Consider the following 20,978-nt stretch of genomic DNA (forward strand, 5'->3'; position numbering starts at 1 on the left):
TGGTGCACCAGGTTCCAGCCACCAGCTAAGGTGGACTAGGCCTGCCCAGATGAGCCCTCTGCAGATCTCGGGCAACAAGGACAATCTGAAACCCCCAAATCATACCAAACACCCCGAAACATACACATGATTCCCTAGCAACCCAGGCCTGTGGGGTCCAAGCTGGGAATCTGTCATCTGCCCTGTGTGTCCCCTCATCCTTTGGATCCCTCAATTGTCCATCTGTACTGTCAGACCCCAACACATCATATTACTGGAATAGAGACCAAGATCCTGTACAACCTGGAAATTGTGCTTACACGCTGGCAAGCACATTCACATGTATAATCAATACACGCACGCAGAGAGACCACGTTAAAAAACAGTGTCACTACTTGGATACAAAAAAGAATGGGCTATTGATGAACACAACTTGGATGAATCTCCAGATTTTGCTGAGTGAAAACAAATCCAAACCCCAAAAGTTACGTATTGTATGCCTCCATTTATATAGTATACTTGAAAAGACAAAGTTATAGAAATGGAGAACAGATTAGTGCTTGCCAGGGATCAGAGACGAGGTTGGGAGGAGGAAGCTGAGTGTGGCTATAAAGAAGCAACGAGAGGGATCTTTGTATTGATGGAAATGTTCTGGATTTGGACTGTATCACTGTCAATATCCTAGCTGTCATACAGTTTTGTAAGATGGTACCACTGGGGAGAAATGGATAAAGGGTACTTAGGATCTCTCCAAATTATTTCTCATGAGTGCATGAGATTCTACAATAGACCTCAAAATAAAAATTTTAATTTAAAATAAATGAAATAATGCCATCGAAAATCGGTGCTATTTTTAATAAAAGGTGTAAGATCAACTGGCTTAATATAAATGAAAAGAAATTAAACTGAATCCCTATCTCACACCACAGATAAAAAATTAATTCCAAGTGGACTGAAAGTCTCAATGTCAAATGTAAAACAAAAAAGTTTCTAGAAGATGACATGGAAGAGCCTCTTCAAAAACTTGAGGTGAGAAAATATTTTGTGATAAGCTAACTTAAAGCACTAACTCAGAAGGATAACCTGGACTACATTAAAATGAAGAACTTCTCATTAAGAGGCAGGAATGGAAGAGGGAAATGTCAAGCCACAGAGTGGGAGCCATAGAGTGGGAGGAGATGCTTGCAACCTATAAAATCAAGATCAGAAGAGTTTATAGATATATAAAGAATTCTTACAGATCTATAAGATAAAGGGCAGAAATCTCGATAGAAAAAAATTGGTAAAAGTTTTAAACAGATTATTTCACCAAAGAGAATATCCAAATGGTCAATAAATTTATGAAAAGGTGCTCACCAGAAGGCTAAAATTAAAAGGACAGACAATATCAAGTGTTGACAAGGATGCAGAACAACCAGCACTGAATTGGTGCTGACAAGTGGGGTGGACTTACGGGAGTATAAATTCACACAACCACTTTTGAAAACTGTTTGGCAATATCTACTCAAATTGAACACAGGCACTACCTATAATCCCACTGCTAAGTACGTGTCCAACAGAAATGAGCGCACATGCCCACCAAAAGGCAAGTGCAAGGATGTTCATAGCAGTACTAGCCACAATTGCCGTAGACTGGAAACCACCCAAATGTCCATCGACAGCAGAAAAGACAAAAGGGATACTATCTAATAAATAAACTACGTGTACAACACCAAAACTGATGGGTCTCAGAAAAACGCCACTGAGCAAAAAAAAAAAAAAAATGTTGGCCTCAAAAAAATACATATCGTGTGGTTCCATTCACATAAAGCACAAAAGCAGGAAAAACTATAGAATTAAAAATCAGAACACTATCTTCTTTTAGGGAGAAAGGAGGGTAACTATCTCGTGGGAACGTGATGGCCTACCGGGATGCATGTAAGGTCTCATTTCTTGAACTCATTGGTTCTTAGATGAATTTCACTTTGTGATAATTCATGAAGCTGCATGTTTTTTAAAGTTTTGTTTTCAGAAGGCGGCACCGTGAGCTGGGACTTCCAGCATGCTGCAGGAAGAGGGCTGCCAAAGCCTTTCTCCAAAACTACTAAAAGGGTCAAAATGATTAAAAAAAAAAAGCAACCATTTCAATATCCTAGAAATTGACCAAAAAGCATTTATCGAAGAAAAAATACTACACTTTGAATAAGACAGGGAAAATCTGCGATGTTCTTATCTGGAACTGCTTCCATCTCCCCACTCCCAGCTCGGTTGGTACGTCATCCTAACAGGACAGCACAGGGCAGGCCATGAAAACTAGAAGCTTCACTGCTAGAGGCTGATTTGATTTAGAGCAGAGGGCACAAAACTCACGCTCAGCAGCAGTGCTGTCAATAATAAGTAGCAATCTCAGTGGTGAGTGAATGAGGAGAGTCAGTGATGCTACCAGGCTGAGACTGTGATCCTGGCTGGGCCAGCAACAGACGAGTGGACTAGCTGGAAATCTGACAGAGAAAGACATGAAATGTGACAGGAATAGAGGTACTCAAATAAGCTCTCCACATACACCTGGCTGATGGGTACCACACACAGGGGAGAACAGACAGAGCCCAAGAAATTCACATATCCCTGGCCTACAGAGAGCCTATGGACATATGCAGAGGAGACACAAGACAGTCTGCAGAGAGTAAAAGCCGGAGCAGACTGGAAAACTGCCTGGTCCTTGAATGTGCTCCTGAATCCACACACAGATGCATCTGCAGAGAGTGAAAGCCTGACACAACCTGTGACCAATCACTGACTGACCACTAAGCTAAGCGGACACGGAGATGACCTGTAGGAAGCCAACACTTTAAATAAAAGCAGGATTTTTTTTTTGAAAAGGCAGACTAAGCAGAGACATCAATCACCACACAGCAGGGGACAATGGATTTCAAAGCTTTAGTCCAGGCAAGTTACTCAATAAACCAACAAAACGCAGCAACAATAACAACTCTCAGGGTGAAAAAAATCAGCATCCAGAGGTGGTACAGTATGTTGTCTAAAATGCCCATTTTCAGCACAAAATTCCAAGATATTCAAAGGAGCAGGAAAAGGTAACTCATACTCAAAATAAAAAGCAGTCAATAAAAACTGTCACTGAATGTCACAAGATGTTGCATACAGCAAAGACTTCAAAGCAGCAATCATAAATCTGTTTTTAAAAAAAGCAAAAGAAACATGTTTAAAGATGAAAGGAAAGTATGATGACAATGACTCAGACACAGAGAGCCTCAATGACGAGAGAAGAATCATCTAATGAAGTTTTGGAATTCAAAAGTGTAATAGCTGAAGTGAAGGGCTCAGCAGTCAATTTGAGATGGCAGAAGAAAGAATTAGTGAACCCGAAGACAGATCAAAATAAAGCATCCAATCTAAAGAACAGAGAGAAGAAGCAGAGAAGAAAAATAAAGTGAGCTTCAGGTATCTGTGGGACAACATCAAGGGCACCAGCATACATGTGATAGAAGTCCCAGGAAAAGAGAAGAGAAAGTGGTAAAATATTTCAAGAAATAAAACAAAAACTCCTCAAATTTGATGAAAAATATTAATCTAACAGATACAAGATCGACAAACCCCAAGCAGGATGAAAACAATAAATCCATGCCCAGACACATCAGAATCAAACTGTGGAGAGACTGAGAAAATAGAAAGAGAAAAGTGATTCATCACATGCAGGATCAAGACAATATGATCAATGGCTGACTTCACATCTGAAACTATGGAGATGAGAAGGCACTGGAATGGCATATTCAAAGCACTGAAAGAAGAAATGTCAACCGAGAATTCCATACCCCACGAAACTATCCTTCAGAAATGAAGGCAAACTAGAGACATTCATAGACAGACAAGGACTGAGAAAATCTGGTGCTAGCAGACCTGATTTCGAAGAAATACAAAAGGAAGTCCTTCAGGTTGAAAGGAAGTCCTATCCAGCAGTAATTCAAATCCACAGAAAGAAATGAAGGGTGCCAGAAATGATAAATGTGGGTGAATATGAAAGACTCTATAAATGTATTATTTTCTTTCCTTAACTTCTTTTAAAAACACAAGATTATATAAAGCAATAATTATTGTATTGTTGTTATAACTATTTAGCATATACTGATGTACTGTACATGACAATGATAGCACAATGGAGGGAGGGTAAATGCAGCTATACAGGAGTAAAGTTTCCATATCTTACCATAATTCAGTGTTAATCTGACATCATCTGTATTCAATTAAGATGTATACTTTAATCCCTAGAGCAACCACTAAGAAAACAGTGCAAAGAAATAAAGTTTAAAAAATTAACAGAGGAATTAAAACAGTATACTGAAAGTATTCACCTAATAGCAAAGGAGAAACGGGGGAAAAGATGAGACTCGCAGAAAACAACTCAGAAAACAGCAACCATATCAAATCAAGAATTGCTTTACAAGCAAACGAACTAAATGGTCTGATCAAAAGGCAGAGGTTGTCAGACTGGAATAAAAGAACAACATCCAAATATACGTTGTCCAAAAGTGGTACACTTTAGGTCCAAATGTACAACTATGTTGAAAGTAAAAGGATGGAAAAAATACATGCACACAGTAACCATATCAGAGCCCAGATGGGTAAGTTATCTTCAGGCAAAAGAGACTTTAAGAAATGTACCAAAAGGCAAAGAGGGACATTTCATAATTATAAACAGGTCAATACCTCAGAAAGAGATGACAATTATAAATGAATATGCCCGTAACAAAAGCGCTCCAAAATATAGTAAGCAAAAATTAACAGATGTGAAAGGAGAAACAGACAATTCACCAATAATAGTGGGAGATTTCAACACTCCACTTTCAATAACTGAGAGAACTAGATAGAAAAGATCAGCAGATACAACTTGAACGACAGCATCACCCACCTGACCTGGTATTTGTAGATCATCCTACCCAGCAGAATACACGCTCTTTTCAAACACACAAGGTACATTCTTCAGGAAAGCCCATATCCTAGGCTAAAACAAATCTCCACACATTTAAAATGAATGAAACCATAGAAAGTATATTCTCCAACCACAGTGGAATTAAAATAAAAATCAACAAAAGAAATAAATCTGAGAAATCCCCAAATATTTGGAAAGCAAACAACAAAGTTTTAAATAGCCCATGAGTCAAAGAAATCACAAAGGAAATTAGAAACTGTCTTTAATTAAATCAAAATAGAACAGAACATATCAAAATCTATGAGATGCAGTTAAAGCAGGGCTTAGACTGAAATTTACAACTTTCAATGCACATCAGAAAAGAATAAAAATCTCAACAACCTAAGCATCCATCTTAAAGTGAAAGAGAAAAACAAATACTGCTTATTAATGCATATATGTGGAATCTGAAAAAATAGGTATAAGGAAAAAAAGACTAAGACTGATGAAAAAACAGAAAAAAATCAATGAAAATCAAAATTCAGTTATTTGAAAAAGATTAACAAAATTGACAAAACCTTTAGCTAGACTTACCATGGGAAAAATAAAAGACACAAATTACCAAAACCAGTTATTATTAAAGAGAAAACATCACTACCAACCCCACAGAAATCAAAGGGAGTATAAGGGAATATCATGAACAACTTTACACCAACCAACTACACAACTTAAAGTGGACAAATTCATAGACAGACACAAGTTAACAAAACTGATTCAAGGAGAAATAGAAAATCTGAATTAACTTATAACCATTTCTTAAAACTGAATAATTAATTTAAAATATTCCCACAAAGAAGAGCCCAAGCCCAGGTGGCATTAGTGGTAAATTCTGTCAATTATTTTTTAAAAATCACATTGAACCTTCACAAATTCTTTCAGGGAAAAAAAAAGAGAAAAACTTCCCCACTCATTCTATGCGACCGGTATTTCCCCTGATACCAGAAACAGACAAAGACATCGCAAAGAAAATAACACGCCCATGTATCTCATGAACACTGCTGCAAAAATCCTTAACAAAACATTAGCAAACCAAATCCAGCAACAAAGAAAAAGTATTGTACAGGTGGCATTCGTCCAGGAATGCAAGACTAGTTTAGCATCTGAAAATCAACCAAAGTCATACTAATAAGATAAAAGGACAAAAGCCACGTGATCATTTTGGTAGATGCAGAAAAGGCATCTGACCAAATCCAACACTCATTCATGGTAAAAATGCTCAACAAGCCGGGACTACAAGGGAACTTCTCAAGCTGACAAGAGCCACCTATGAGAGCCATGGCTAACATTACACTTAATGGTGAGAGACTGAACGCTTTTCCTCGAGATCAGGGCTGAAGCACCTCTGCCACTCAGCATTATTCTGAAGGTTCTGGTCAGTGCAATAGGCAACAAAAATAATAAGAGGGATCCAGTTTGAAAAGAAAGATGTAAAACTCCCCTTATTTGCAGATGACCTGATCCTATATGTAGAAAACCCTATGGAATCCACAAAAGTCTCCTGGGACTAGCTGGTGAGTAAATTCAGCAAGATCAAAGGATAAAAGAGCAATACACAAAACTCAGCTTTAGTCCTATGCACTAGCAACAAACAATCTGAAAATGCAACTAAGAAAGTAATTCCATTCTCAATAGCATCAGAAAACTTAGAAATGAATTTAACAAAAGAAATTTAGTTAGCAAGACATACATGCTGAAAACGACAAAAAAAAAAAAAAAAAAAAACCAACACACTGCTTAGAGAAAATAAAGGTCTGACTAAATGAAGAGACGGTCCATGTTCATGGATAGACAATATTTCCAAATTGATCTATAAATTAAACAAGCCCATCACGATTCTAGCAGGCTTTTTTTTTTTTTCAATTGACAAGTTGATTCTAAAATTTACAAATGGAAAGGCCTTAGCCAAAAATATTTTGAAAAGAAAAACAAATTCAGAGGACTTACAGTACCTACCTTCCAAACATACCACAAACCTACAGTAATCAAGATAGTGTGTTACCGGCAAAAGAACAAACACATATATCAGTGAAACAGAATGGAGAATCCAGAAACAAACCCTTACATTTATGGGCCCAAGAAAACAACAAAGAAAAGATAGTCTCTTCAAAAAATGGTGCTAGGGCAATCAGATACCCATATAACAAAAAAAATGAACTTAGACCCGTATGTGGCATTTACAAACATTAACTTAAAATGGGCAATAAACCTAAAAACAACAGCTAAAACAATAAACTCCTAGAAGAAAACACAGAGGAAATCTTTGTGACCTTCGATTAGGCAAAGAATTCTTAAATATAACACGAATAATACGATTCATTTAAAAAAAATTGGTAAATCACACTTCATTGTAAGTGAAAACTGTTGTGCTCCAAAAGACACCATGAAGAAAATTAAAGACAAGATACCGACCAGGATAAGATATCTGCCAATCATACTTCTGAAAAAGGATTTATATCCAGAATGTGCAAAGAACTCTCACAATAATTCTGAATACTTTTAAAACTCAATAAGACAAACACCTTAAAATGGGCAAAAGATTTAAATAGACATTTTATCGAAAACAAAATATAAATGCCAATGAACACATGAGAAAATGTCCAACTTCACTGGTCATTAGGAAAATGCAAATTAAAACCACAGTGATGGACTTCCCTGGTGGTGCAGTGGGTGAGAATCCGCCTGCCAAGGCAGGGGACATGAGTTCAATCCCTGGTCCGGGAAGATCCCACACGCTGCGGAGCAACTAAGCCCGTGTGCCACAACGACTGAGCCCGCGTGCCTAGAGCCCATGCCAACAACAGAAGCCGCCGCAATGAGAAGCCCCCGCTCGCCACAACTAGAGAAAGCCCTGTGCGCAGCAACAAAGAGCCAACACAGCCAAAAATAATTAAAACACCACCACCACACCCACCTGCACATCTGTAATGAAAAAGGCCAACCATACCAACTGTTGGGGGGGGCACGCGGGAGTGGGGGGCCTGCAACCCTCTTGTGGGAACCTGATACGAAATGTCTAGAAAAAAAAACCTAGAGAGAGCGCAGATCAGTGCCTGGAGGGGAGTGGGGACCGCCCACCGCTGGACAGGAGACAGGGAACCTTCCAGGCCGTGGGAAACCTCACTGTGGCTGTGGCTGTGCGCATCTGTAAACGTGCAGAAGCCACCGAGAAGTGCCTTCGCAACGGCACAGAAACGTGGTTACGCCACCCTGGATCCTCACGAAGGCAAGGAGCAGGAAAGAACAAACAGAACACACACACCTGGGGCCCCACGGGGCACCCCTGCCCAGGCCACCAGCCTTATTCCAAAGGCGAGAACTGCCTTCAGGCTCAAGATTTCACTCAAACAGGAGGACCCCCTCCCACGACCCTGGGGTACCTTCCCACACAGGAGCCTGGGCAGGAATAGAAAGGGAGCAGGGGGTTATGTCCAGGCAGCCTGGACCCCACAAGCCTCCACCCCTCCGCCCAGCCAGGCAGGCTCCCCCCTTGACCTCCGGCTCAGGCGGGTCTGGTTCCTCTGCAGTCAAGGGCCCCCAGCCGACTCCAGGGCACCAAGAGCCAGTTCCTGGGGTTGCCTCCCACTCAGAGGCTCAGCTCTCGCACCTGTGAAATGGGCAGAGGGGCTGCCGGGACAGGGGGAGGCGAGGGGGTGTCAGAGACAGAAGGATCTGGGTTCTGGCACGTGTGAGCTGCGAGCCTGGGCCCAGTCACCTCCGCCCCAGCTGTGTGACGGTCCCCCGTGGTGCCGGGGCTGCCACACCGGGCACAGGACCAGGCAGCGTCTGGATCAGCCGGCACCGAGCTCTGTGGTCCTAGGCGCCTCCCGAGGCCGGGCTTGTGGCAGGCGGCCGGAAGAGGAGCTGTGCTCCGCGAGGCTCAGGAAGCTGGAGAGCGGGCCAGGCGCCCAGGGGCCAGGCCCCGCCCCGCGCCAGCCTCCGCGTTCCCTTTCGGAAGCAGGGAGCTAGCACAGCCCTAAAGCTCCGGGTGTCAAGCATCGGCCGGCTTCGTCCTTTCTGCCAAGCACCCACATTTCCCATTTCTCCTTGAATTTAGCATTTCCAGACGTTTTCCACCAGGAGGAAGGTGGGAGATGGAAAGGCTTCTGGCCTGAAAGGACCTGAACTTGGCTCCTGGCCGCTTCTGGCCGGGAGACTCCGGGAGGCGCAGGCATCCCTGAGAATCCAGGCTTCCCCACCATCCGTTACCATCTACAGAGTCCACACCGGACAACCTGGGGCTCCTCAGTGGGACACTCAGGGCCCCCCGCACCCCCACCGAGACGGGGCCTTCCGACTTCTGGCCCCAGCCCTCGCCGGCGGCGGTTCCACCCTCTACACACACAAGACCCCCCTACGTGGCCTGGGGACGTGCCCTCCCCAATGGTCAGCGCCCCCACCCCGCCACCCTCCGCCTTACCCGCTCTTCCAGGCCCCTGGCTTTCCAAGGACCCCACAAGAAAGGGCAGGGCGTCACCCGTGACCCTTGGCCCCAGCCTCTGCGTGGCTCCTGGCACAGCAAAGGTGAGTCCACGATGGAGCCGGGAGGGAGGCTGGGGTGGGGCTCTGGGAGGGGTGCCCACCCACCCACACCACCCCAGGAGCGCTGCTCCCAACCCCAGACCCCAGAGAGGAAACAGCATCACAGCCGCCCCGTGCGCCAGCGTGCACGGGACACGCCGCCACGCGTGCCTGCCGGTGTGCGGGGCACAGGGCACTGAGGAGGCCCCGGCACACCTGCCCGGTGGAGGCCCCGGGCATGTTTGCACACGCACTGGAAGACGAGAGCCTGCTGTGCGAGTGCACGCCTATGACGTGTGCTCTGCGGGCACACGTGTGTGTCAGAGGCCACGCCTATCATCCGGAGTGGGCTGTGTGTGCACAAGACCCGGTGGCGGTACACGCGCCTGCTGGGGCGCGGGTGCAGCTGCCTGGCCGGGGCGTCTCAGCCCCGATGTGCACGGGTGCGGCCGGGGCAGGGGCAGCACTGGATTTCTGCAGAGAGGTTTCTCTAAAAAGCTGTCTCTGAATCACGTCCTCCTGCTCTGTGGGGACACCGTGACGAGGACACCAAGACAAACCCGACAGAGTCGCACCCTGGCCCCAGCCTCTCCCCCGGGACGTAGAGCCGGCCAGCTCCAGGCCCACGTGGCAGCCACTGGAGGCCCTTGGAGCTCGACATGCCCCTTCCTTTTAAAACCTCTGCGCACTCTACTGAATTTGCCAGAAAAAAAAAAAGCAGACAAGAAATTCATTTTGCAGAACTTCAACCCTCGGATGGGAATCTGAGCTTGGAACTCGCCCCGCATCGGGGCAACCACACTCCACTGTGAGACCACATCCGCTGTTTGCTCTGGTCTCCGAGAGGACAAAGGAGTAGCGCCCCCGGGGAAGCATCCACACACACACGTGTGAGCACACACACACACACACACACACACTAAGATATGAGAAGTGCGTCTCTTAAAAGGAAGCGCCTGCCAGCCGCCTGGGGAAACACCGTGAGCACCACGTTCACCCAGCACCCCCGGGGTCAGCGCCAAGTTGCCCCCTGGTTTCACACCTATTCGGGGTTTTTTTTTGGGGGGGGTCGGGTGGTTCCTCTCCCTTTGGAAAGACATCTCTGAAATGTTAATGGATGTCAGAGGAAAATCGGATTTACTTTACACAATCTTATTCTCTATACAAACACATCCCTTATTTCATAATGGATTTAAATGGAAATACTGGTTTTGCTCTACAGAATGTTTTTCTCTACAGGAACATGGCTCCAATTTTTAAGGTGATGTCGAAACAGATGCAGCGGGCCTCCTTGTCTGTCCCTTGCCAGCGCCGCCAGCCCGCCACGGGCCGCCCCGTCTCTCTCCAACATTGGCGAACACTCCTACCCAGGAGGCTCCTTCCCACAGGGCCCCAAAGACACCTCTCTTCCCCTACAACCAGAGGGACCTTTTAAACATGGAAGCCAACTGCGTCCCTGACTTGCTCAAATGCCCCAAAAGCTTCCCAAGACAAACAGAATGAGATCCACTTCTTCCCAAGAACGCTGATGCCCTTGCAGCCCGGGCACAGCGGGCTCTGTCTCCCACTGACCTCGCACCTATGGCAGTCAGCCGTATCCCTCCTCCAACACACCAAGGCTGCCGCTACCTCAAGGCCTTTGCACTTGCTCCCTGCTCCCTCTTTCCACAGCAAAGTGCAAAGAGACAGGAGGAAGCCTGTGCAGCCTGAGGAAGCGGGTCCACAGGCCTGAGCAAGGGCCCCACAGGAGAAACCAAAGGCCCAGGGACTCCCCCGGCATCCGTGGCGGCTTCGCCTTTCAGACTCACCAGGGCTGGCCCTGTGCCCCAGTCCTCCCCTTACAGAGGGGAAAACAAGCTCAGGGAGGGGAAGGCATCCACCCCACACCTGGGCCTCCTGGCCGGGAACCCTGCGTCCCAGCCCTGGACTCTGCTCCCAGCCCCAGCACCCTGGGAGGGTGTGTACTCTCAACCCATCTGACAGCTGAAAGCACGGAGGCACAGGCAGAAAGGTGGCCCACCCCCAGCTCACATGGCCAGCTAGAGACAGAGCAGACACTGGGCTACTCCTGACCTGACCTGGGCCCTTCCAGAAACTTCTGTAGGGCTCTCAGAGGTAGGGGAGACCCCACAGTGGGGATGGCAGAGGCCAGGTACAAGCTCAGGAAGCACAGCCTGAGAGTCCCTGGCCCTTGGGTTTCCACGGCAGCATGGCAGCCTGGGGGCGGGAGTGCAGAGGGCAGCTCTGGTGTCCATGCTGCCCCTCCCAGGAAGTCCTCCAGGCTCTGTCCTGAGAGCACAGGACCAGCGGCACTTCCTCACTGCATGCTCTGAAAGCCTTCTCTCTGCAGTGCCTACTGTGCACAGGAAGGATCTAGAAAGCCCCCTCCTAGACCGTTCTCTTGCCCCCCGCCAAGGCTGGCCCCGCCTGGCCCAGCCCCATGCCCACCTGCGGGGAGGCACACAGCCGCCTGGGTCTGTGTCCCTGTTTACGCAGCTACGGGGAGCAGAGGAGGAAGAGGTGCCCAAGTTTGGTTCCGCCGAAAATAAACCAGGATCTGTCGGCAAACAGGAGGAAGCCTCCAGCCGTCAATCACCTCCTGGGTTCCCTGCCCGCGGGAGGACTCTGGCTGGACCGCATCCCGCATCCCAAGGCGGGGCGCGCTGGCCCACTCTGGGGGCAGACCCCGGGCCTTCCATCGGGCCGTCCGCACCTCCAGTGCCTGAGGGCAGCTCTCCACTCGCTTCCTAGATGCTTGTCAGCCAACCGGCCCTGTGACGGAAGTAGCCACTGGAGGGGGGCGCAGAGCAGAGCTGTGCTGGCGGGTGGGGGGGCCTTAAAGAGGGGGGTGGGCCAACACGTGCCCAGAGGCGGCAGGGGTGGAGGGGGCTGGGCCACTGGGGGCACACCCTCCCCCAAGGCTGGCGCGCTGAGGGCGGGGCCTCTGGGACCCCATCTGCTGGGCGAGGGGGGTCTGAAAAGACCCCCTGCTCCCCCAAGGTGGGGCAGGCGGTGTGGGAGGGGCACGGAGTGTGGGGGCGGGGCTGAGCCGGGATGACTGGCTTGCTGCCAGCGTCCCGTCTGGGCCTTGGCTCCTCCACCTTTTGAACAGAACGAAGTTCATAGGCCCCGTACTGACGGCCAGGAGGGGCTGCTGGATGTTCCCGGGCTACATCCCCCCCTCCCCGCACCCCCAGGGCCCCACGCCCACTCGCTCCGAGTCTGCACTTGGGCTCCAGCGGCTCCCAGCCCAGAGGCGGCCCCTTCCTCCCGGATCTCTAAATACTTAAAGGCCCACCAGACCCCTCCTCTGGGAGCCCCCATGCTTAGGGCAGAGCAGCCCCCAGGGAGGAGCCAGGGCCCACTCACCGGGCGGGGAACCCTGAGGGCCAGACTGGCGACGAATCCTTAGGAACGAAGGCTCATTATATCGGAACTGGATGGGAGGTGCCCCAGCAGGGCTGAGTCAGAGACTAGGGGTCTCCCAGCAGGAACAGCCCAGGAGTCTCTGCTGCATGGGTGGGGCGGCAGGGCCCAGTGCTCAGACATCAAGCCAGCCTCGATGACTCCGTTTCCCCACGGCTTTCTCAGTCCCCAGCGCCCGGAGCACCCAGCCCCCTACAGACCCTCCTAGAGAGGCCGTCGGGCCCTCCTGGGGCCCCCGCGGCCCTCAGCCCCTGTCCTAGCCTCGTCTCCAAGCCCAATGCCAGCCTGGGCCTGGCTCCCCGGAAGATTCCAGCCTCAGCCTCACACCATGCTTGCCGGGAGACCTTGGGCCACGCTAGACCCTTTTGAAAGACGGGGCCGGAGAGGCTGACCTCCACTGGGAAGGATCGTGCGCGTGAACGTGTGTGTTCACGTGTGGCAGCTGTCTCCCCCGCCGGGACACAAGCCCCCCACTGCCCCACTCAACAGCCTCGTCCCCAGGCCCCAGCAGAGCCTGCAGTGGGCCCTCGATTTGTCTGCTGGATAAGCTTCACAACCCTCCGGCTCAGAGGGCCAGGAGCCCCGGCTCCTGCCCTCCTGTGGCCGCTGGGTCCCCGGGGAGAGCTTGGCAAAGCCAGGTCTCAGCCAGCCCCAGGCAGGCAGGCCAGAGAGAAGGGCTGAGGGTCCACACCCACCACCCCCCTCCCTGCTCACCTGTGCAGTCACCCGCCGACACAGGGTACCCAGCAGTGGGGGGAGGGCAGGGAGCAGGCGGCCCCAGCAGCCCAGGCCGGCCTGCCCCGCTCAGGTGAGCAGACTTGAACCAACAAGCAGGGGCACAGGCACCCCACCACCACCCCCAGCACTGTGCAATCCCCAGACAGCACCCCGCCCCACTCCAGCCTCAGTCTCCGCATCCGTACAGTGTGTGCTGGGATGGACAATACCAAAGTCCCTTCCACATCAGGGCTTCAGTCCCCTGCGTGGGCTCCACCATCAGCCCCTGTAACAGAGACCAGCCCAGGGCCACGCGACACCCGAGCTTCTATTGGAAGAAATCAGAATCCATGACGGGAGACAAAAGGGGAAGGGCAGTGCGGGGGGCGTGGGGGGGGGTGTGCTTGAGAGATGACAGATGTATCCAATGTCCGCGGCAATGCCACCATCTGCTCCAGGTTCACGCCTGGAAATTTATGGTCCCGTCACCCAGCCCTGGAGATCTATCTGCTGCCTGTCACTCACCGGCATCTTTCATCCAACGCCCTCCCCCCCCTATGTATCATCCACCACCCGGCCTGGCAACCACGGGGTCTGCCTGTTTGTTTCCTGCGGAGATATATGAACACCCTGGTCCAAGCACCTCTGCTCATAAATTTCTCCCGCTGCTAGAAACAGGGTCCTCTGCAAATGGGCTCTGATCCAGGGGATCTGAGCAGAGTTTCCTGAGTGTTTAGAAAATCCCTCTGAAATCTAGAGCTGCTGTGTGGGACCACACCAGCTTAGATATGGGACCCAGGCAGACACGCCACGGGGCCCCACTGAGACCCAAGTCACAGCCATAATTTCAGCCCCACTGATTCTCCTCTCTTGGAAGCAGGGGATGCTGACAGACATTTAGGTTCAAATTCCCAGGGTCTCAGGGAGGAGCTGTGGGGTCCAAGTCTCTCCTGGGGGCCCCGGCCGCCTGGGTTTTTTTTTTGAGGGGGTAGGAAGTTGGGGGAGCTGCAGCCTCGCCCCAGCTCAGGTGGGGGGCACCAGCTTCCAAAGGCACTTTGAAGAACTGCTGAGCTTTCCAGAGGGGCTCCTGTGGGGCGACGGGGAAGGGATGCTGGTCTTTCTCGTCCCCAGGCCCAGGTACGGGTGCCTACCACATCCCTTGCCTACCCCCCACGTCTGTCAGGTCTCAGGATAAGACGCCCATCACCGCTCTCCTAAGTCAGGACCGCCGGCTCATGGCCGCTAGAGCACCCTGAATGACACACGGGCAGCCGGCCTGCTGCCATGGCTGGGGGGGGGCTGCATGGCTGCTGGCAGGAGAGGGTCCGAGAGGATCTGTGTGACCCCCAACCTTCCTGACCCAGAAACCTGGGGGGTGTGCAGCCTTCCCTCAACAAGAGCCCCGGAAATTGAGGCACCAAAGTGCTGAGGTCCTGGCCCGCTCCGACCCCCAAAGCCAGACAGCAGGTGGGCATTCCCCTCTGACTCACGGGCCATCTGGAATTCGTCCCTCTATCTCTGGGTGTGTCTCCTCTTCTGATGACGTGGGACTCAAACCTGGGACGGCACTTGGCAGTGTGTCCCCCAATGCTCGTGCAATGAAAAGGTGAAAGCTGCAAGGACCCAGGACACAGGAGGCCAGAGGGCTGGCTGGACTGGAAACATGAGAGTATTTGTGGCTCAAAGCAACATACGCCTTTCCTCTAGGGCTGGGACCTCACTGGAGACGGTCCCTGAGAGAGAAGAGACTGGGGAAGGCTACCTTTACATACTGCCCTCACTATTCCACCTTTAAAAGCTCCTACCCGCCAGGCTCTGGAGAGCCCAGATCTCGTTAATGCTTTCTTCCAGCCCCCAGCCCAATAGAGAGGGAGCGAGGCAGACACAGCTGCATCCAAACAAGGGCTCCACGATGCGCAGGCAGGAAGAGAAGACGGCTCACACCTGAGGCTCTGCTGGGGCTGCAAACCTGGCTTGATCCCCCCAAGCCTGGACGAGAGGCCTCCAGGGGCACTGCCTGTGCTAAGCCTTCCCTGTAGTGTTCCTTCCGTAAGGCACACATTATCACTGTACCCCCATTTTACAGATTTGGAAACTGAGGCTCTGAGAGGTTTACCTGCCCCAAGGTCACACAGCTGCTGCTTGGGAAGAGTCTGATTTTGAGGCCAGAGGCTGTGGGTCTGTTCTGGAGGAGGAACACCTCCAAGGGACCCCACCCTGAGCAGCAAGCAGGTGACCTGCGGATTTTACAGGATGGCCGAGAGGGTCCCTGTCTTTAGAGGCAGGTTGGCGCAAGGAGGCTCAGTACCCCTCCCCCAAGGGAGGACGATGAGAACAGGTCAGAGGTGGGGGGAGGGGCGGAGAGTATCCGCCAGGTTCTGAGCAAAGGCCCCTGTCCCCACCCGCACGCCAAGCGTTTGGCTCCCCAGTCTCGGAACGCGGCCCCTCCCCCGACTATGCCTGGACCGTCCTGGGGTGCCAAGTGGGGAGGCGCGCAACGTCGGGAGGGCGGGCAGACCGGGCAGGAATGGTGAGACCGGCAGCAACGGGGGCCAGGGACCCTGGGCCGAGGAGGGGTCGGGGGAAGGGCAAGGGCCGCGTTGGGTCGACCCCAGGGAGCAGCAGCTCTGGACGAGGGTGGGATGCGGACCGCCGAGGGGGCGACGAGGGGAGAGAGGTGCCAGGGAACGGGCAGGTCCTAGCGAAGAAGAGTTGTGCGAGGGGCAGGGGCGACCCGGGGGCGCCAGCGGGACCCCGGCCCAGGACCCCGCTCTGCCCGGCCGAGCCGAGCGCCCGCTCCGCCGCCGCCAAGTTCCTCCAACTTTGCCCGCTGCGCTCGGAGGGCGCGCGGGGCCGGGGCGCGCGAGGGGCCGGGGGCGCGGGGAGGGCGCGCGGGGCCGGCAGTGGCTGGACGCCCGCGCCCCGAGGCTCGGCCCGGCCCCGCGCGCCCTCGGGCTCCGCGCTTACCTGCTGGCCCGGCCGCCGTTCCGGGGCTGCGCCCGCCGCCGCCGCCGCCGTCCTTCAAGCTCCAACTTCGCTCCGGGGATTGAAATTCCTCCCCAGCCTCGCGCAGCGATCCGCGCGCCGCCCCGCCCCTCGCCCCGCGCGCCGCCCCTGCGCTCCGCCCGCCCCCCGCCCCTCCCGGCTCCGCTCCGGCCGCGCGCCCGCCCCCTCCGCCCCTCCCTCCCGAGCCCCCTCCGCCCGCCCGGCCTCCTCGCCGCCTCGCGCCTGCCCTCCGGCCGCCGGGGGGGAGGGGGGGAGGGGGTGGGGCGGGGGCGGGGAGGGCCGCGGGGGGTGGGGGTACTAGAAAGCGCAGGAGGGCTTCCTCTCCGCCCCTCCTCCCACCTCCGGGTGGGCGGCGCGCGGCAGCCGGGACCCCGACCCCCTCCCCTTTCAGCAAAGCCCTGGCGTCCTCGCGACCTGGGTCGGCCCGTCGGTCCGGCCCACCTCGGAGCAGGCAGCGGTCCGGGGACAGAGCCGGGGGGCGGCGCCCTCTCCCCAGCGCCGGCGCCCCTTCCCGCCCTCACTCTCCCCCTCCTCTGGGAGGACTCGGGGGGCGCTGCACATTCTCCCCTCTTACTTTGACCCGCACGGCCTGCGCGTGCGGAAGCCCCCCTTCCCGCAAGTTGCGGGCGAGGACACGGTCCAGAGAGGCCCAGAGGTTTGCCCCGCGCCGCACAGCCGGTCCGAAGCAGCGCCCGCGGGGCAGCTTCGCTGCCAGCACTGAGCCTCCCGGCCCCTCCGGGCTCCTCGCGGGCGCCGCGCAGGCCTCGGCGGGGCCCTCGGCCGCCCGGGTGGGCTGCCCGGGCCGCGCCTCGGGCCGCCGGTGTCCCCGCGCAGCCCGGCCCGGCCCGCCGCGCCCGCCGCCCCCTCCCCGCTTCCTGTCCCCGCCCGCCTCTGACTCCCGGCCTCAGTACCCCCGGCACGCTCTCCGCTCCCGCCAGCAGCTGGGCAATTCACCGAGCATACAAAAGAGTTGACTCAATTCAAAGGCAGCAAATCAAGATAAATCCTATCGTGTGTGGGGACCGGAGAGGGAATGTGAATGAACGCCCACAGCACCCGCGACTCCTGTGGGGACCGGCAGATCCCTCCCCTGCACCACCTGGGCTCAGAAGGTCGGCCAGGAAGTGGGGGGGGGGGGCTCCAGCCACCCTCCCTGCCGGGTGGAGATTTAGGAATTTAGTGCTTTGTGGCCCCCTCCTGCCTGCCTGGCGGGGCTCCCTTGGGGGGGGTTGCAGGGCCGTAAAGGGGGTGCTAGAACAAAAGCCAGGGTGCCCTGGGGTTGTGTACAGGGGAGGTGGGGGAAGTATGCCCAGAAACCTATCACAGCTCCAGGGCACAGGGAAGAAGGCGGTCGAGCCCTGGGGGGCATCTGAGCTGCAGCCTTTCTCTTTGGGCTGCCCCTTACCAGGACCCTTGTCCCCCAGGCCAAGGGCAGGCCCTCTGCCATCACCAGATACGTGCTGCAAGGCTCAGATGTGCCAGGCCAGGGCACCAGGGAACGGAGGGGTGGTGAGAGGGCTCCCCTCTCCTCCCTGCTGCCTAAGAGGCCCTCCCAGCCAGGGCGGGGTCTGGGGAGAAACCGGGCCTCCCCCAGAGGTGACACTGGTCACTCCTGGAAGGTCCGAGAAATCAACCTTCCAGCCTCTGGCCTCGCCAGCCCTGTGCAGGGAATGCACGGGAACCGAGGCTGCCACGCATTCTTTCCCAGGCCAGCCTCTGCCAGAGGTGACGGACTCCCATTTCTGGCTCGTTCCCCCAGGCCTACGCTGGTCTAGCAGCTCCGGCTCAGGACGGATCGGGGTTGGCTTGGGATGGGCCACTCGGGTATGCCAGGGACCACGCTAGGGCCTGGCCAGAGTTACATCGCCACCTCCTGCTGCTCCCCAGGCCCAGGGGCTATGAGCCCATTTCTTAGGTGTGCAAGCCGAGGCCAGAGGCCTCAGAGTGCCCTCACCGGCACTGCCCCACCCTACCGGCAAGTATATGGCTGGCCAGGGTCAGGGCTCTGTGGGGGGGCTCAGAGGCACACCGGAGGGGCAGGGAGGCTCCAGGCACCCAGGGGATCCGTAAGCCCGCCCCGCAAAGAGCACATCGCAGAGTTGGGGGCACAGGGGGTTGGAGGTGGGACCCAGGTGGGCTCGCGGTCCCGGCCACTGAGCCCCCATCCCAAGGGGAGGCTGCACCTTAGGGCTGCGACCTCCTCCGCTGAATCTCAGCTGGCTCGCCCCTCCCCCGTGGCCGCGCCGATTGGCGGCCTGCGTGTAAGTCATTAATTCTGTTACAGAGACGCCGGCGCCGCCGCGAGGACATCTGTCAGGGACCCAGCACTGCGCTCCACGCCCCCCACCCCACCCCCAGACCCAGAGCGGGGGAAAGGACGCGCATCCTCGCTCGGGAAGCTGGAGGTCTCTGCAGCACAGCACGCGAGCGCGGGGTCCCGGAGTTGACGGAGGGGGCGGGGCCGCGGCCAGCCCTGGGGACAAAGACCCCCGAGCTGCCTGGGGGCTGGGGGCTGCAGACGGGGCGACGGGAACAAGTACCCGGTATTCCCCGCCCTCCAAATCCTCACATCCACTCAAGCTGGGGTCTGAGTGCTGGGGCAGGGGGAGAGGGGGAAGGAAACGGAGTCCTCCCGGGCCTTCGGGGTGAGCGCAGGCGACGCTGGAAGGAAGGCCGCCAGGACATCGCCTCCTTCCTGCACGTGCGGCTGCAGCTACACCCCAAGAGCCTCTCAGAGGCTTCGCGGGTCCCTCTTCACGACCGCGTCGCGGCTGGCGGCGACCACCGCACGCCCCCCGCGGCTCAGATGGGGCGGGTGACCGCGCGGCGCGCCGGTGTGAGGTCGGGAGGAAATTCCCGCTCACCGCCGGCACTCCGGCCCCAGGGACCCCCCACCCGCCCCGCGGAGGAGGACTCGGCTGAGGAGGACTCGGCTGAGGACTGTGCTAGAATCCAGCCGGTCGCAGGCCACACCGGGCAGTTTGGGAAAAGAAAAAGTTGGGGGGGGCGACACCCCGAGACCGGAGAGTACAGAATGAGGGGAGAGCAGGGGGGCGTGGAGGGAAGAGGGACTGGATGAGGACCATGAGAGCTGGGGTGGGGGGCAGCTCCGGGCCTGGGGTCCCGCCACACCCCGCAGCCAAGCGTAGCTTCACGGCTTTCCCGGCGGAGAGAGGTTCGGGTCACGGACGCCTATTAATAGCCTGGAGCCGGGTCCTTCCCCCGAGCACGGCAGCGGCGGGCAGAGCCAGGCGACCGGATTGGGGGGGGGGTCCTGTAACACCCCCTCCAAGGGCTCCAGCGACGTGGGGCGGGGCAATGCTCCCCCCACGCTGGCTGTAAAAAAGAGGCTAAGCTCCCACAGTCCGCTCCCCGCCCGCCCTCGACTACACGACGGGCTTCCAGGGGGGGGGCAGTCTCGGCGTCAACTCGGGGCGCCACGGCTCACTGCTCCCTCGCAGGCAAGACCACCCCCCCACCCCGATCCCTGCCTATCCCGCCCTTCGTGCCCACAGCGCTCAGTAAAGTTTCGGGGTCCCCACGGCGCCTCCTAGCCGGAGGGGTCCGGAGTCCCGGGCCTTCGGGCGGCGGCGTCGGGGAGGGAAGTTTGTCCGGCCGGGGCTCGGCGACTGCTAACTTCGGGTGCGCGCGCCTCGGAACCCGAGAGCGGGGGTGCCCAGGACCGGCGGACCCAACGCGCCACAACCAAAGCCTCACCGGCGGGGGGACTCGGCCCCGGCGCGGACGCTCAGGGCAGGGCGCGGGGACTGGAGCGGCCGGGGCTGCGAGAGCCGCTGGGGACCCCGCGCCCGCCCCCAGTGCCGCCGGGAGCGCATCGTCCCTGCCTCCCCCAGGGGCGGGGACCCGCTAGCCGTGCAGCTGCGGTAGAAGGGACCCCCGAACCGCAGTCCCCGCGCAGCCCCCTCCCCCACAAGCCCCTTCCTACCTGGGCGGGGGTGCGGGCCCGGGGCTGGAGGCTCGGTCACGGGCGAGCGGAGCGCGCGCACCCAGGTCCTCGGCGCGCGGCGGCGGCGGCGTCCCCTCCTTCCTCCAGCTCTTCCTCCTCCGGCCTCGCTGGCTCCAGACAGATCTCCTCCCCCTCGCGCCCTGCCCGCCCCTCCCGGAGCCCGCCGGGCTGGGCTCGGCCTGCGCCGGGGAGAGGAGCGGAGCCGGCGGGAGCCGGGCTGCGGCGCTCACTGCGTCAAGCGCGGGGCGAGAGCCGGGCGGCGGCGGGGCCAGCGCGGGGCGAGCCCGGGGCCGGCCGGGCAGGCGGGGCAGCGGCGGCGGCGGCTCCGGCTCCGGCTCCGGCGGGGTGGCGGCGGCGGTGGCGGCGGCCGCGGCCGCGCCGAGGTTGTAGCACATTCTTTCC

At 55.7% G+C, this 20,978-nt stretch overlaps 1 protein-coding gene across 2 annotated transcripts in view; it reads right to left on the reverse strand.

Annotated features, from left to right (window-relative positions):
* The window catches only part of ELFN1 (extracellular leucine rich repeat and fibronectin type III domain containing 1), a 63,287-nt gene extending 42,605 nt beyond the window's left edge, over positions 1 to 20,682 (reverse strand). For both annotated transcript variants that reach the window (XM_057750059.1, XM_057750058.1), the window contains exon 1: positions 20,556 to 20,682. The gene's annotated coding sequence lies outside the window, so the exon portion shown is untranslated. The remainder of the gene's footprint in view (positions 1 to 20,555) is intronic.
* Between the last annotated feature and the right edge of the window lie 296 nt (positions 20,683 to 20,978).

Source organism: Hippopotamus amphibius, chromosome 9, assembly GCF_030028045.1.
Source record: "Hippopotamus amphibius kiboko isolate mHipAmp2 chromosome 9, mHipAmp2.hap2, whole genome shotgun sequence".
Taxonomy (NCBI): domain Eukaryota; kingdom Metazoa; phylum Chordata; class Mammalia; order Artiodactyla; family Hippopotamidae; genus Hippopotamus; species Hippopotamus amphibius.